This window comes from Hemicordylus capensis, chromosome 3 (genome assembly GCF_027244095.1).
Source record: "Hemicordylus capensis ecotype Gifberg chromosome 3, rHemCap1.1.pri, whole genome shotgun sequence".
Lineage (NCBI taxonomy): Eukaryota > Metazoa > Chordata > Lepidosauria > Squamata > Cordylidae > Hemicordylus > Hemicordylus capensis.
In genome coordinates, this window is record NC_069659.1 from 172,342,247 (window position 1) to 172,356,298 (window position 14,052).

Genomic DNA, 14,052 nt, shown 5'->3' on the forward strand with positions numbered 1-14,052 from the left:
GCCACCCCAATTACTCTTGGAATTACGGCGAAAGTGCGGGAAAGCGGCAGGAGGGGTAAGTAAACCCTCCTGTCGCTCTTAAATGTCCCCCCCCCACCCAGACTGGACCGCTCAGGTCCGGACCAGTCCGGACCGGTCCGGAGGCTATTTCAATGGCCTCCGGACCAGTCCGGGCCCATCCCTAACAGTAACTTGTGCCAATGATGTTACTGCAGCACAGGTACTGTAGCAGGTAGTGGATTCTGGGTCAGTGATTCTTTTTTTGGCCATTTTTAGACTGTTTGAAATGTGTGTTCTGGGTTGGAAGGGAGAGATTCCCTTCTACTGTGTGCTTCTGCAGTGTTTTTCAAGGCAGGGTTGCAAAATGCATTGCAAATTGCAATGCAAAAACCTGTTTGTGCACTCTGTGACTGCAGCTTGTTCCCGCCACAGGGAACAATGGGGAAACTCAAAACATCCTATTGTTCCTCATAGGTAGGTCCTAGCAACACCAAAGTGAGTTGAGTGGTTGGGCATGAAGGGTGCTACCTACCACCCAACCCACAAAAGAAATGGGCAAGTGGGCAATTTTTAACAGATTTGCATGTAGAAGATCCTCAAACCCTGGCAGCATCTCCACATAGAGATGGGAAAGATGTCTGCCTCAGCCTTGGAGAGAGAAAGGTTAGAAATTTGTTTTAAAATCACCCGCTTGCCCCTTTTTTTTGTGGGTGGTAAGCAGCACCCATCATGCCCAAACACCCAAGCTTCTTTGGTGTCCCTAGGAGCTACTATGGGGAACAATAGGGTGTTATGGGTTTCCCCACTGATTCGTGTGGCCAAAACATTTGAAACATTTTGAGTTTTCTTTTGTTGAAACAGCTGGATTAACTGGTGTTTCAATGACATGTTTCGACCATTTGCATTTCATTTCGAGCTCAAAACAAAATACAAAATCCATTTCATTCACATCCCTAGTATATTTATCCATCTAAGGATGAATTTTGTAGAAATCCTTGGCAGCTATCAAAGTTAACTGCAATAGCTACAAGCACATGTACTTTAAACTGTTACTTAACTAGGTATACATATATTAAATAATTATTTACCAATCAAATGTACATACACATGTTTAAATAACGTGTTTAGAAAGTCATTGGGACTAAATCTAGGAAATCTAATATTGAATTTGAAATGATGAAATAAATAATATTATGCCATAAAATATTCCCAGTATTTCATTCACAGTATAATTCATGGTTGGCCATACACATTAGTGAGAAGCAATTTCAGTCTGCTATTCTGCATTCTCCAGATACACTTCCAAAGTTACCTGATTACCATATCAGAATATGGTCACAGACACAGTCCCTGAGCTATTGATCTAGTCTCTGTGCTATTGATTTAGTCATCTTAATAGCCATCTCTGACTGTGGAGTCAGGCCTTTTGCAGGGACTGCACCACAATTGTGGACTCTCCCCAGAAGGTCAGAAAGGCTCCCTCTGTAGCCATTTGTAAGTTGATGGTGAAGATCTTCCTGTTTTGGAAGGTTTTTTATTCTTTTGCTTAAAGTTATTTATCTCTGCTGGCACTTTTAACTGCTACAATGCTGTTGCTTTAACAGACTACTGTTATTTATTATTATTCATTATCATTATCATTATATTTTAAAATTATTTTATTGCAATGTATAGTTTTGAAAGACACTTTGATTTTTGTAAAAAATAAAAATAGGCTCTAATTAATTAATTAAATATATAAATAAAATTAATATTTCTCTCTATCTGCCTTGCTTCCTAGTCCACAAAGGCATTAATCTCCTCAGCAGTCCATTGTTAAATAGCCACAATTTCTTGCTACTTATACCCATATTTTTCCAAGGTTATCACTCCTTCACAATTCATGGCATATGCAGACTGAGTTTGAAGCATTCAGTCATCTGCTTGAATGTAGATGCCCAAGGATTATTTAGGTGTTACATTTGAATTCTGTCCTTTCATTAAAGAACTCAGAATGGCATTTTAACCTGCGCAGCAGGGATGTGCACAAAACCAGTTTTCGGTCTGAACTGGCAAACCGACCCAGCCTGATTCGGTTTTGGCTCCAGTCAAACCACATCCAGTCCAGTTTGACCACTGTACCAGTTTGAATCGGTTCGGACCTCTACCGGTAAAGGGGAATCTGGTGAGGATTCCTCTTTACCAGTAAAGGGGCAGGGGGGATTCCCTAAACCTAGAGGGGGTAGGAAGGGAGTCATTTAGTATTTACAAGTACTAGCAGTGGTGGCAGTGGGGTGCATGTGGAAGGGATGCCAGCGGCTCCACACCCCCTCCAGCCTCCCCCAGAGCAGCCCGGCCTGTTGGTGGACCAATTTGGGCCTCTGAGCATATCTGGAGGCCATTTTAGAGACATCCACACATGTGCAGAGGCCATTTGTAGGACATTCATCATGTCCTGATATCACATTCTTTTGAAAATCATGCAATAAAAAAGTTCACTCAAATGGCCTCTATGCATACACGGAAGTCACTAAAATGGCCTCCACACATGCATGGAGGTCACTAAAATGGCCTCCACGCATGCACAGAAGCCTGAACTGGGCTGGAGAAGGCCTGAACCAGACCACCAACCCGGGCTATTCAGGGGAGGCTGGTAGGGTCCAGAGGAGCCTTGACCACCACCCCGCAGTTGCCACTGCTGCTAGTATTTGTAAGTACTAAATGACTCCTTCCCCCTCTAGGTTTAGGGAAGCCCACCTGCCCCTTTACTGGTAAATGGGAATCCTCACCAGATTCCCTTTTACCAGTAGTGTTCCGAACCAGCTCAGTTCAAACCGGGCCCAGTTCAGTTTGAACTCAGACTGGCTGGGGCCACTTTGGTTCAAGCCTCAACCTGTCAAGCAGTTTGACAGTTCGACGTTGAGCCCAGCTCAAACTGAGCCGGCTTGCACACCCCTACTGTACAGTAGGCTGCATTAAGATGTAGCCACTAAGGGATCTTCAAAGTTTAAGGCCAAACTAGACATAACACATAATGCATGGCATTATGTGAAATACATGCAGCTTCATTTCTAGTCCCCTCTCTGTAACTTCTAATAGAATTCACCATGTCCTGATATCACATTGTTTTGAGCATCAGGCAGTGAAAAAGCAAAATAATGTGAATATTGTTGCACTGCTAGGACTCTGTGGAGCTAAACAGGTAACAGCTATATTCTGACCCCAGAATTAGAATTTAAATTTGTGGTTTCCTCAAGCCCAATTCACTAGCCACTATACTAAATGAATCACCATTTCATCTTATGAGAATATGAAAAATGGAACCTTCGCAACATTAAAAAACCAACATTTTCTGAAGTGTTCCAACATTTTCTGAATTGCTAGAAAGTAATAATGATACTTTATTTCATTCAAAAAAATATTATTCATGACAAATAACTTCACATATTTCTATTAAATAATGTTAGGGTAACAAATATATTTATCATAAGATATTTATATACTGTAGAAAGGATGTCATTTTATCCATTCTGTATCAATGATATTACTACAATAGTAAAATTGGTTTAAAATATATAAATAAAATTGGCTAATCATTGCAAACAGTTAAATTACTGTAAATATTTATTACTACTTTATTTAATTGATATAATCACTGCTAGAACAGACATAAGATATTACAATGATTTGCTCAAGTACTCATATTTTCAGGGCTGAAAATCCTCCACAAGTACAATGGTTTTAAAGCCAGATCCATATTGAGTAGATCTATATTTGTAGAGCACCTAACTAAACATTCCCCAGTATAACCTATGCTAGATTATAACATACCCCAAAAGTAACTCTTTGGTTACCATACAAAAACTATTCCTATTCAAAATTCAAGTTTGAAGTTTAGGATGAAATTTCAGTTCCTGAAGTAAATGTTATTTGTTTGTTTGTTTGTTTTATATTTATCTACTGCCCTTTGTCCTAAGACCCCAGGGTAGTTAACAAGATAAAAACAATTCTTAAAATTTCTGTAAAAGCAACCTAAAAATAAAACAAACACAGATAAGTTTAAAGTTTAGCGTAGGGAACAACTCATTGGCCCAAAGCCCAAATAAACAGAGTGGACTTCTCTTTCCTCCTAGAGAGAAAAGAAGGAATCATGTGGATCTTAGCTGTGAGCAAGTTCCACAGCCTGGGGGCAATCAGCGAGAAGGTCCTGTCCTGTGTGCTCAACAAACAGGCCTCAAAAGGTGTTGGCACACACAGTAGAGCCTTCCCAACTGATCTAGTCAGGTGGGTAGATTCAGCTGAGAGTGGGCGGTCCCTACTTTACCTGGGGCCCAAGCCACTGAGGGCTTTAAAGGTAGTAACCAACACCTTGTTGTAACCAGAAAACAGATTAGCAGCCAGTGCAGTGCCTTAAGATTGGCAAACTCTGTGGATGGTAAAATCTAAATTTCTGTTTTAGTTTTTAACCTTGATGCTTAATTTTTTAATTAAAGAATTATAATCATTTAATAAGTTCTAAGCTTGTTATTTAAAATTTAAATGTGTCTAAAATATTATTTACATTCAAGTCAGCTTACTGAGCACTAAAAGAATATAAAAATCATACTGAAGCAGTTGAAATTCAAATAGTCTTTCCAACTATTTTCCTGTTTTCATGTTTCTGGATCACCTTGCTACAACTAAGCAGTTTTGATATTTGTGTTCTGCTAAACTCTTTGCAATACTAAATATTATACACATGTTCATGGGCTAAAAGTGTTTCCGTTGCTTCATATGGAATTCACAAATCATCTGCTAATTTTAAAGCTGTTTTTTTACATGTATGTAGCAGAAATCCCCCGGGTTCTTGAGACAGAGATTGACACCAACAGTTTGAGAGGAAGCAGATTTTATTGCTAGCAATTAGTCTCAAGGGAATAAATTCCAAAGGCTTCAGCTTTTAAACACATAGCAATTTACATATTGTGGATACAATTCTCATTGATAAGCACTGTCATCTTACACTTATTACCAATCACCTACTAAGCTATAATTAAGCATCTTCCCCCTCCTCCTCCCTCCATACAGCCAAACTATTTTTCACTCCCTTCCAGATGTGGCCTTGAAGGTACTGGCCAGCCAACACTTTGTTATCTACAGATACCAAAGGGCCCCCTTTGCCTGCATTCCAGCAGGTCAGCAAGAATTATTGTGCTTTTGGCAAGTTGCAATTAGAGCAGTTTGCAGACACTTTTAACCATTTCTTAACCACCACAAACCCGCGTCTGCCTCATGTACACAGGAATATCAGAGAGAAGCTCTCTCTTTTTTTGAAAGCAAAGTTTAAGGTGAGAATAATAGAAATCTTACTGGAAAGCATTTTCAGGATCAAAGTCCATAAAACTCTCCTTGAGTACAGCAGATCAAGCCTAGACAGTCAATGGATCTGAATTTATACAGCAACTAAAGAATTAATCCCAGGTCCAGTGGTAAAGCAGAAATAATCTCTTCTTAAGATAAAGCGATTTTAGCATACAATAACATCTGGTTGCCTTTTTACTAATGTTTGATTGAAAAAGCTTGAATTCAGAATGAAAATTTGAGAATTAGATTATGTTGTTACTGAACATGGCATAATAAAATACTGAGTTATTTTACTGCTAAAACCAAAACTGAGTCAAACTAAATTGTTAATTTAGTTGTGCCAAACGACAAACATGTAAGATGCTCACAACAATCCTGTGAGGTAGGTTAGACAACCCTGTGAGGTAGGTTTTGCCAAATATTCTTTAGAGGAAGATCCCTATATATTTCTCTCAAATTTTGAAAGAGCATCTAAAAGATGGTGGGTGGTTGAGGAAGATTTCATGAAATTTATACCCAGTCTTGTCAGGGGAGACCTGGCAGAGATCTGTAATGGTTTACCTGAGGAAATGGCAGATTCTTATGAAACCTTTAAACAGGCAGTGTATAAGAGATTCCGTATGGAACCAAAATTTTTCAGAAAGAGGTTCAGAACTTTACAACCCAAACCTGGAAAATCCTACATTGAGTGTGCCTCACAATTATTACAGCTCATGAGGAAATGGGTTGAAGAGGCAAAAGCTGATTCCGTTCAGAAAGTTATGGAGCTGGTGAGTTTAGACTTGGCCCCAGAAACTGTTATGAACGCGGCAGAGATTGCTCATCAATTGGTTTTAAATAGAGGAGAGTCCCCTTGTCGGACCAAATCTGAGGTAAACAGAAGACCCAATTACCCAACATACACTAAGAAACAGTGAATAAAAGCAACGAATGGAAAAAAACGTTTCAAAAACCATATTATTTTTTTAAAAAATCAGAGAGTGAGGTGCTCTGTTATGGTTGTGGGAGGAGGGGACATATCAAGACTGAATGTCTTTATAGAAACCAGCCCCAAGAGGAGAAACCTGAACCCCGGTATGAAAAATCCCCTGCAGTTAAAGCAGAGACAGATGCCCACAAATGTAGATTCATGATCACTAATTGTGATGAGATGAATAATTTCACTAGGGAGTCAATATGAGTAGGGCAACAGCAATTCTTGATACAGGTGCCACAATTTCGTTGATTCGGTCTGATTTAGTAGATAAAAAAGAATAGCTTCCAGACAGATCTGTATTAGTAAAAGGCTTAGGTAGCAAGAAGCTAGTTTCTATGCCCATGACTCAGGAGTCAGTAGAACGGAGAGGCGAAAGGGGTTTGTTTGAAGTTGGAGTCATGGATGATCAATTTTTACCTTTTATATTTGAAAGATATATCATGGTACCAGAAATTCAGTTATGCTCTCTGAGTCAAAATGATAAAATCAAAAATAAAACATTAAGGAGCCAGAGGAACTCTCTATCGCTGCAGTTCACTCTTTGAATCAAATTGATGAAATCCAGTATAAAATCATTATGGAGCCGGAGGAACTCCCTGACACTGCAATTCATTTTGTAAATGTTTTAGAAACAGAAAAGATGAGTAAGCAGGAGGAAGATATATTGGAGAGTGAAGAACAAGAGTATAACACCACACTCAGTGAGACAGAAACCCCAAGTGCATTAGCCATTCCAGACATTTGTGATACCATGGAATTTTAAAATGAGATAAAAGTTGATGAAACCTTAAAAAGAATTAAAGAACTGACAGGAGTGGAAAACACTTCAGAAGAATTAGAACTCTCAAGAGAAGATTACTGCTGGGACAATGAGTTACTGTGCAGAAGGTGGTGGCCACAAAATAGGGAGATTAGTTGGGAAGCAGTAAAACAGCTGATCATTCCATTTAACTATTTGCAAGAGATCCTGAGTATTGCACATGATCTATCCTGTGCTGGTCACTTGGGCGTCAAAAAGACCAGACAAAGAATTCACGGACATTTCTTTTGGCTTGGTGTTTCCCAAGATGTAAAAAATTATTGCCAGAAATGTCCAGTATGTCAAAAAATGGGGGGAAGTAAGCAGAAAACTAAAGCACCTTTGAAACCTCTACCAATTATTGGCCAACTCTTTTTTAGAGTGGGTGTGGATAGTTGGACCATTCCAAAAAATGATCAGAAAAGGAATATATATCACACACACACACACACACACACACACACACACTGGTGGTAGTAGACCATGCCACAAAGTATCCAGAGGTAATGGATACCTCAATATTGAACCCAGCATAGTAGCAGAGGCTTTGCTTAGCATATCTTTTAGGTTAGGTTTTCCACAAAAGATCCTCTCCGACAGATGCACAAACTTTCTGTCAGATGTCATGCAACAGTTATGGAAGTGTTGTGGAATCTCCCATTTAAAAATGATGGCATATCACCCACAAACGAATGGGTTGAGATTCAATGGAACACTGAAAAATGTGATAAGAACCTACACCCAAGATCATCGTAATGATTAGGATGAGAAGATGCCATATTTCCTTTTTGCTTACAGGGAAGTACTAGAAACGTCAACAGGGTTCTCTCTCCATTTGAACACAACTTTGGCAGGAGAATTGTGGGTCCACTGGCGCTTCTAAAGGAAAATTGGGAAGGAAAGTTAGCTGAGCAAAAACAATCAGTGGTTGTATATACAAATAAAAAATACCGAAATACAAAAGAACATGGCACAAATGAAGAAGTTGGTGCAGTAGAACTTGTCCAATGCACAACAACATAAATTCTGGTATAATCGAAATGCCAGACAAAAATAATTTCAGATTTGGGAAGAAGTTCTGGTGTTCTTACCCCTAAAGACAGACAAGTTAAAGGTTTCCTGGGAAGGACCTTATATTGTTCAGGATAGGTTGGAGGAGTAAACATTATATTGTTCAGGATAGGTTGAAGGAGTAAACCTCTGCGGTAAAGTTTAAAAACTCCAACTGAAAGTCCAAAGTAGTGCATGTTAACATGTTGAAGCCATACCTGAGAAGGGATAACCTAGTAGTGATAGTATCAACTAGGGGTGTACATTTTGGAATTTTCTTGTTTCGATTTGTATCCAAATCGAAACACCCATTTTGTTTTGTACCCAAATTTTCTGAATCCAAATCAGCCCTGTTTTGTTTTGTAGCCGAATTTTCCAAATCCGAATTGATTTGGATTTTTAAAAGGGGTCCCAGGGCAAAAAGAGTGGGTGGTGGTGGTAGCATCCAATGGGTGGAAGCTAGCAGCCAAAGGGCTGATTTTTTGTGAACTTTTAAAGTTTACACAACTTTAAGAATTTTCCCATAGGGAATAATGGCGATTCCAGCAAATGTATCACTTCAAATCAAGGGGAAAGGGATGACCCAGAGTGGAGTGTGGTGGGTAGTAGTGCCCAATGGGGGCAAGGAAACTTCCAGAATTATTTCAAAGAAATTGGGTAAAGGGCTGATCTTTTGTGATTTGATGAAGTTTACGTGTCTAAGATTTCTCCCCTAGGGAATAATGGAGGTTTAGGTTTCAGCAGCCCCATAATTCCACTTCGGGGGCACTGGGGTTGCCCAGAGTGAGGGGTTGTGTAGTGCACATAGGGTGCCAACCACCCCCATACCCACAAGCCCATGGGGTACTGGGTTTTGTTGTTTCTGAGGTGTTCATTGTAGATTCTCTGGTAGCATATGAGATTTTCAGTGAAAAACAAGAATCCACTCTCATATGCTACCAGAAAATCTACACTCAGAACACCACAGAATCAACAGAACCCAGCACTACGTGGGTTAGCAATCCTTCCCCTGGCCAATGTGGGGTCAGTAAAGAGTGGCAAGAAGCAAAAGAGCCAATGCGGAACTAGGAGGGAATTGTCAGCAGGTCAGCCCATGATTTAGGTCACCGATCAGAAGGCTGGAAGAGTGGGAAATTCAAAGAGATGTCAAACACAAAATGGAGACTGACTCAGAGATCACCACAAAATGGAGGTCCGAAACAACGAAACGTTTTGTAGCTGAAACAGGGACGTTTTGTTTTGTATACAAAACTTTTGGATCTGGAAAATGGGTGTTTTGTTTTGTTTACAAAACACCCGAAACAGGCTGTTTTGGGTACAAAACTTTTTCTATCTGAAACGTTTCGCACATCGCTAGTAACAACAGAACTGCCAATGCTGAAGAATGCAGACAGCGACTACCAGTGGTTGACAGTGGAAGAAGAGGGAAGTATTGATCGATTCCATGGGCAGAAGAGCTACAACCAGTGGACAATGAGAAGCTGCTAAATGTGGTGCTGGAATTCCAAGACATCTTCAGCAACAGGCCTGGGCAGACAGAACTCTTCAAATACCAAATAGACACCAGAAGTGCAACACCCATCAGATTGCAACCGTTTAAGGTAAACGTGAAAATTATGGAAGTCATTCAGAGGGAAGGGAAGGAAATGCTAGATTTGGTGGTGATCAAACCATCTTTAAGTCCATAGGCATCACCTATTGTGTTGGTCAACAAGCCTGAAAATATTGTTAGGTTTTGTGTAGACTATCATTGTCTGAATAAGATCACACAGTGCATACCCAATGCCCAGAAAGGACACCTTGATAGAGACACTGGGTGCTGCAAATAGAGACAGTGGAGAAACTCCGACCATAAGTATGGGGACAAGAGTTTGCAGGAATAACTGACTACAAGGTGTTACAATGGTTGCAAACTATGGTTAAAATGGTAGCAATACCAAACTTCAATGTTGGTCATGGATCTTGCAGTAGTTTAGTTTTGTTGTGGAACACATTTCAGAGAAATAAAATGTAATTGCCAATGCCTTGTCAAGTGGATAAAAAGTTTAATGTAAAGTTTTTAAAGATGTGTAAAGAAAATGTAGTGATGATTTTAGCTATGTAAAGTTGTAACAAAACTCTGAACAGCTGGGGTTCGGGCTATCTTAGAGAGTGCCTTCTTCGTTATGATCCCCATCGCTCGTTGAGGTCATCTGGAGAGGTCTGTCTGGTGGACATCTCAGTTGTCTGGTGGCGACTCAGAACTGGGCCTTTTCTGTAGCTGCTCCTGGCCTATGGAATGCACTCCTGGCAGATATCCGCTGTTTAGGCTCGCTGTCGGCCTTTAAGAGAGCCCTAAAAACTTACTTGTTTGGCCTGGCCTTCCAAGATTTGTAAATTGTTTTTTAAAGTATTTTAATTAGTTTTAAATTTTTTTAAAAACATTTTTAAATTGTTTTTAGCACTGTGTTTTAAATGGTGTGTGCTTTTATGTCTTTTAAAATTTGTTGTACACAACACAGAGCCTTTGGATGGGGTAATATTATAAATAAATAAATAAATAAATAAATAATATGAACACCACTTATATGTAACCTCCATAATCACTCTCAGCTTAGACAGGTCATTCTGATAGGGAGTGACACTGCAAAGCAAGAATGGTGGTGGTGTGTGTGTGTGTGGCGGGGGGAGGTTTAATGTGATGTGATGTATATAAGAGCTGGTGAGTGAGTATTACCCTAGTAATCAGGTATGGAAGGTTCAGAAAGGGAGAGATTTAAAATAAAAGGCAGTTGTGACAGAGAGAGAGGAGAGAGAGTTGGTTGCGTTGGAATAGGAAATGTTTTGAACTGAGGGTTGAGAGATTGGGGTGTGTGTTCTGAACAAGAGAGATTGTTCAGGGGGTTGTGTGGAACTTGAATGGTGAATGAGTGGAATGTGTGGAACCAGCAGTGTACTGGGCAGTTCCTAGTAACAAACAAGAAGGTCTGGAAGATTTCACTAAGTTTACAAACCCAGTTTTAATTGCCTCTGCCCCAGTTATCTCCCCCCACACCCTATATGTTAAATTTTATCCAGATGGGGGGGGGACACTCAGAAAGTTGAACTTGGTAGAGAAGCTTATGGGCCATGTATTGCAGAGTTCTTTATTCTAATTGCAGAGATCTTTATTCTAATCAGTAAATAGTAAACTTATTCTTGTTTTCATTTTATACTTCAAGTTTTGTTTCATTTATATCCTGAACATAGGCCTATCCTGTGCTCACAAGGCTATGTAGCCAAAGGTGTTGAGTACCAAAAGCAGGATAACAAGAATTTATATGGTGGCAGTGAGGGAAAGTAAAAAATTATTCCCAGAAGACTAAATTGTCATAGAACAATATAGAAAAAATCACCTCTCTGGAATTGAGAGGGGCATCATGTAAGGACCCTGACAGAAACTGTGTTGAAGCAATTTTGTTTCAGTCTGTTCATGAAATTAATAATGAAATGCTGTAAGTTATCAAGGGATACTTGGGGAGAAGAAACCTGTTTCCAAGGAATTTGTATGTATTGTGAAAGGTTATTATTTATAAAATGGCACCCGTGTAAAGCTGACCTAGTGGCTCAGCTGGTAATTAGGCAAATGTTACTTAAGAAGATGAGCACTATTTTTAACTTTTACTTCCTTGTCCATTTTAAGATTCAGAAGAGACATTTACAACTCTATTTCTAAATATATTTGCTTGGAAATAAATTTCAGTGGTTTTGGTAGCTTTTAATTCCAAGCAAAATGTCATTGGGATTGAGATGTTACTACAATAAGGCTATGAGAAATAAAAGTAGAATTCAATTTATTTAAAGAAATGGAATGGAGAAGGTGTTGGTTTCAGGGAAAATAAAATACTGTGCAACTGCATTAAATAATATGCATACCAAGAAATAAGTAAGTTCACAACATGGGGGAATTGGCTCAAAGGTGAAAAAGAGGAAGTATCACAATACAATCCAGATTTATTCACAGCAATTTAAAGCAATGAACTAAAACTGGTGTCCTTTGTAAAATAAAAAATAAAATAAAATAATCCATCAGAAACCTGATTCCCTCACAAGCTACAAAGCATTGTGTTGAGTGAGTCTTTTGAAGTCAATAGTCCAAACACTTATTCTATTAATTTAATCCACTTGAAGCCAAACAGGATTACACTATGATGACCCTAATTTTTTTTTGTTCCAACATCTAGTCTTTAGATGGTATTCTTCTTGTTGTTGTTAGTATTATGTTTATTATAACTGCTGAAAGGCTGCACATTATGGGGGTGGAGCAAGAGCTTCATCCACACAAGGAGTGACTAAAGTAACAATGCAGGAGACTTTGCAGCACTGGGTAGACCAAGAGAGAGCAGAAAGCAGTTTTCACTTCTTCCTCCATCCACACACAAAAACCCTTCCCCGGGAAAGAAAGAAAAAACACTATTGCCAGCACTGCTCTATTTTGGGGAGCACTGCAAAGCACTCAACCATTTGATACAGCAGTAGCACTGCATCATGGGCTCATGATCCATGAACATGGATTTTTCACATTGCCTGGGTCTAGCAAAGATTCAGAGCCAGTTGGTGGCATATGCAAGTGCTAGGCAAGTGCCTGCAGGTTAGAATATTCAAAGAATCAAAACAGGACATACCAAGCTCCTTTCTTACAGAAAGGCATCAGCAAGCATGGCCTGGCAGACACAATTTCTACCCAAAATGGTTTATATTCTCAGAATAAAGAGATGCTTTTGTAGTAATACCTACGTGTTAAGACTAACTTTATCATCAATCTGTGCTAACAGACAATAAACATATTATTGGAATCTAAAGAGTAAAAGGGCCATATTTTCTGGAAATGGCATTCACTCCCTAACTGCCTGCCTACGGGCACTTCTCAAAATGACAATTATTATATAGAGTCCCTCAAGACTCCATTCTGTCACCAATGCTTTTTAATATCTACATGAAACCATTGTGTGAGGTCATCATATTTGGTGCTGGGTGCTATCAATATCCTGATGACACCCAAATCTACTTCTTTTCATCTACATCATCAGGAAATGGCATTCAGGCAGTAATGGGTTGGATGAGGGATAACAAATTGAAACTGAATCCAAGCAAGATGGAGGTGCCCATTGTAGGGGTTCGGAATCTAAGGGATGAGTTAGATCTTCCTGTGCTGGATGGCGTTACACTCCCCCAGAAGGCACAGGTATGCAGCTTGGGAGTACTCCTGGACTCAGGTCTCACCCTGGTATCTCAGGTGGAGGTTATGGCCAGGAGTGCTTTCTATCAGCTTTGGCTGATTCAACAGCTACATCCATTCCTTGAAGAGGAAGACCTCAGAACTGTGGTGCATCAGCTGGTAACCTCCAGGCTTGACTATTGCAATGCTTTCTACATGGTTCTGCCTTTGTACATAGTTCGGAAACCTCAGTTAGTTCAAAATGCAGCTGCTAGATTGGTCTCCAGGGCAACCCAGAGAGACCATATCATTCCTGTTTTAAAACGGTTGCACTGGTTGCTGATATGTTTCTGGGCAAAATAGAAAGTGCTGGTTATTACCTTTAAAGAGACATAAGTTTTGGGCAGTATAAAAATATGCTAAATAAATAAATAAAAATAAATAAAGACCTGAATGGCTACCTTAGAGAGAGCCTTCTTCTCTATGATCCCCATAGCACATTGAGGTCATCTGGAGAAGTCCATCTCCAGTTACCACCAGTACGTCTGGTGGCGACTCAGAACTGGGCCTTCTCTGTAGCTCGTCCTGGCCTATGGAATGCACTCCTGGCAGATATCCTCAGTTTAGGCTCATTGTTGGCCTTTAAGAGACCCCTAAAGACTTACTTGTTTGGCCTGGCCCTTCAAGGTTTTAAAATTCTTTTTAAGTATTTTAATTGGTTTTAAATTG

General features: G+C 39.6%; 1 protein-coding gene across 3 annotated transcripts in view; it reads right to left on the bottom strand.

Annotated features, from left to right (window-relative positions):
- Positions 1-14,052, bottom strand: part of KLHL1 (kelch like family member 1) — a 284,280-nt gene that overhangs the window by 253,989 nt on the left and 16,239 nt on the right. The gene's annotated exons all lie outside the window — the stretch shown is intronic.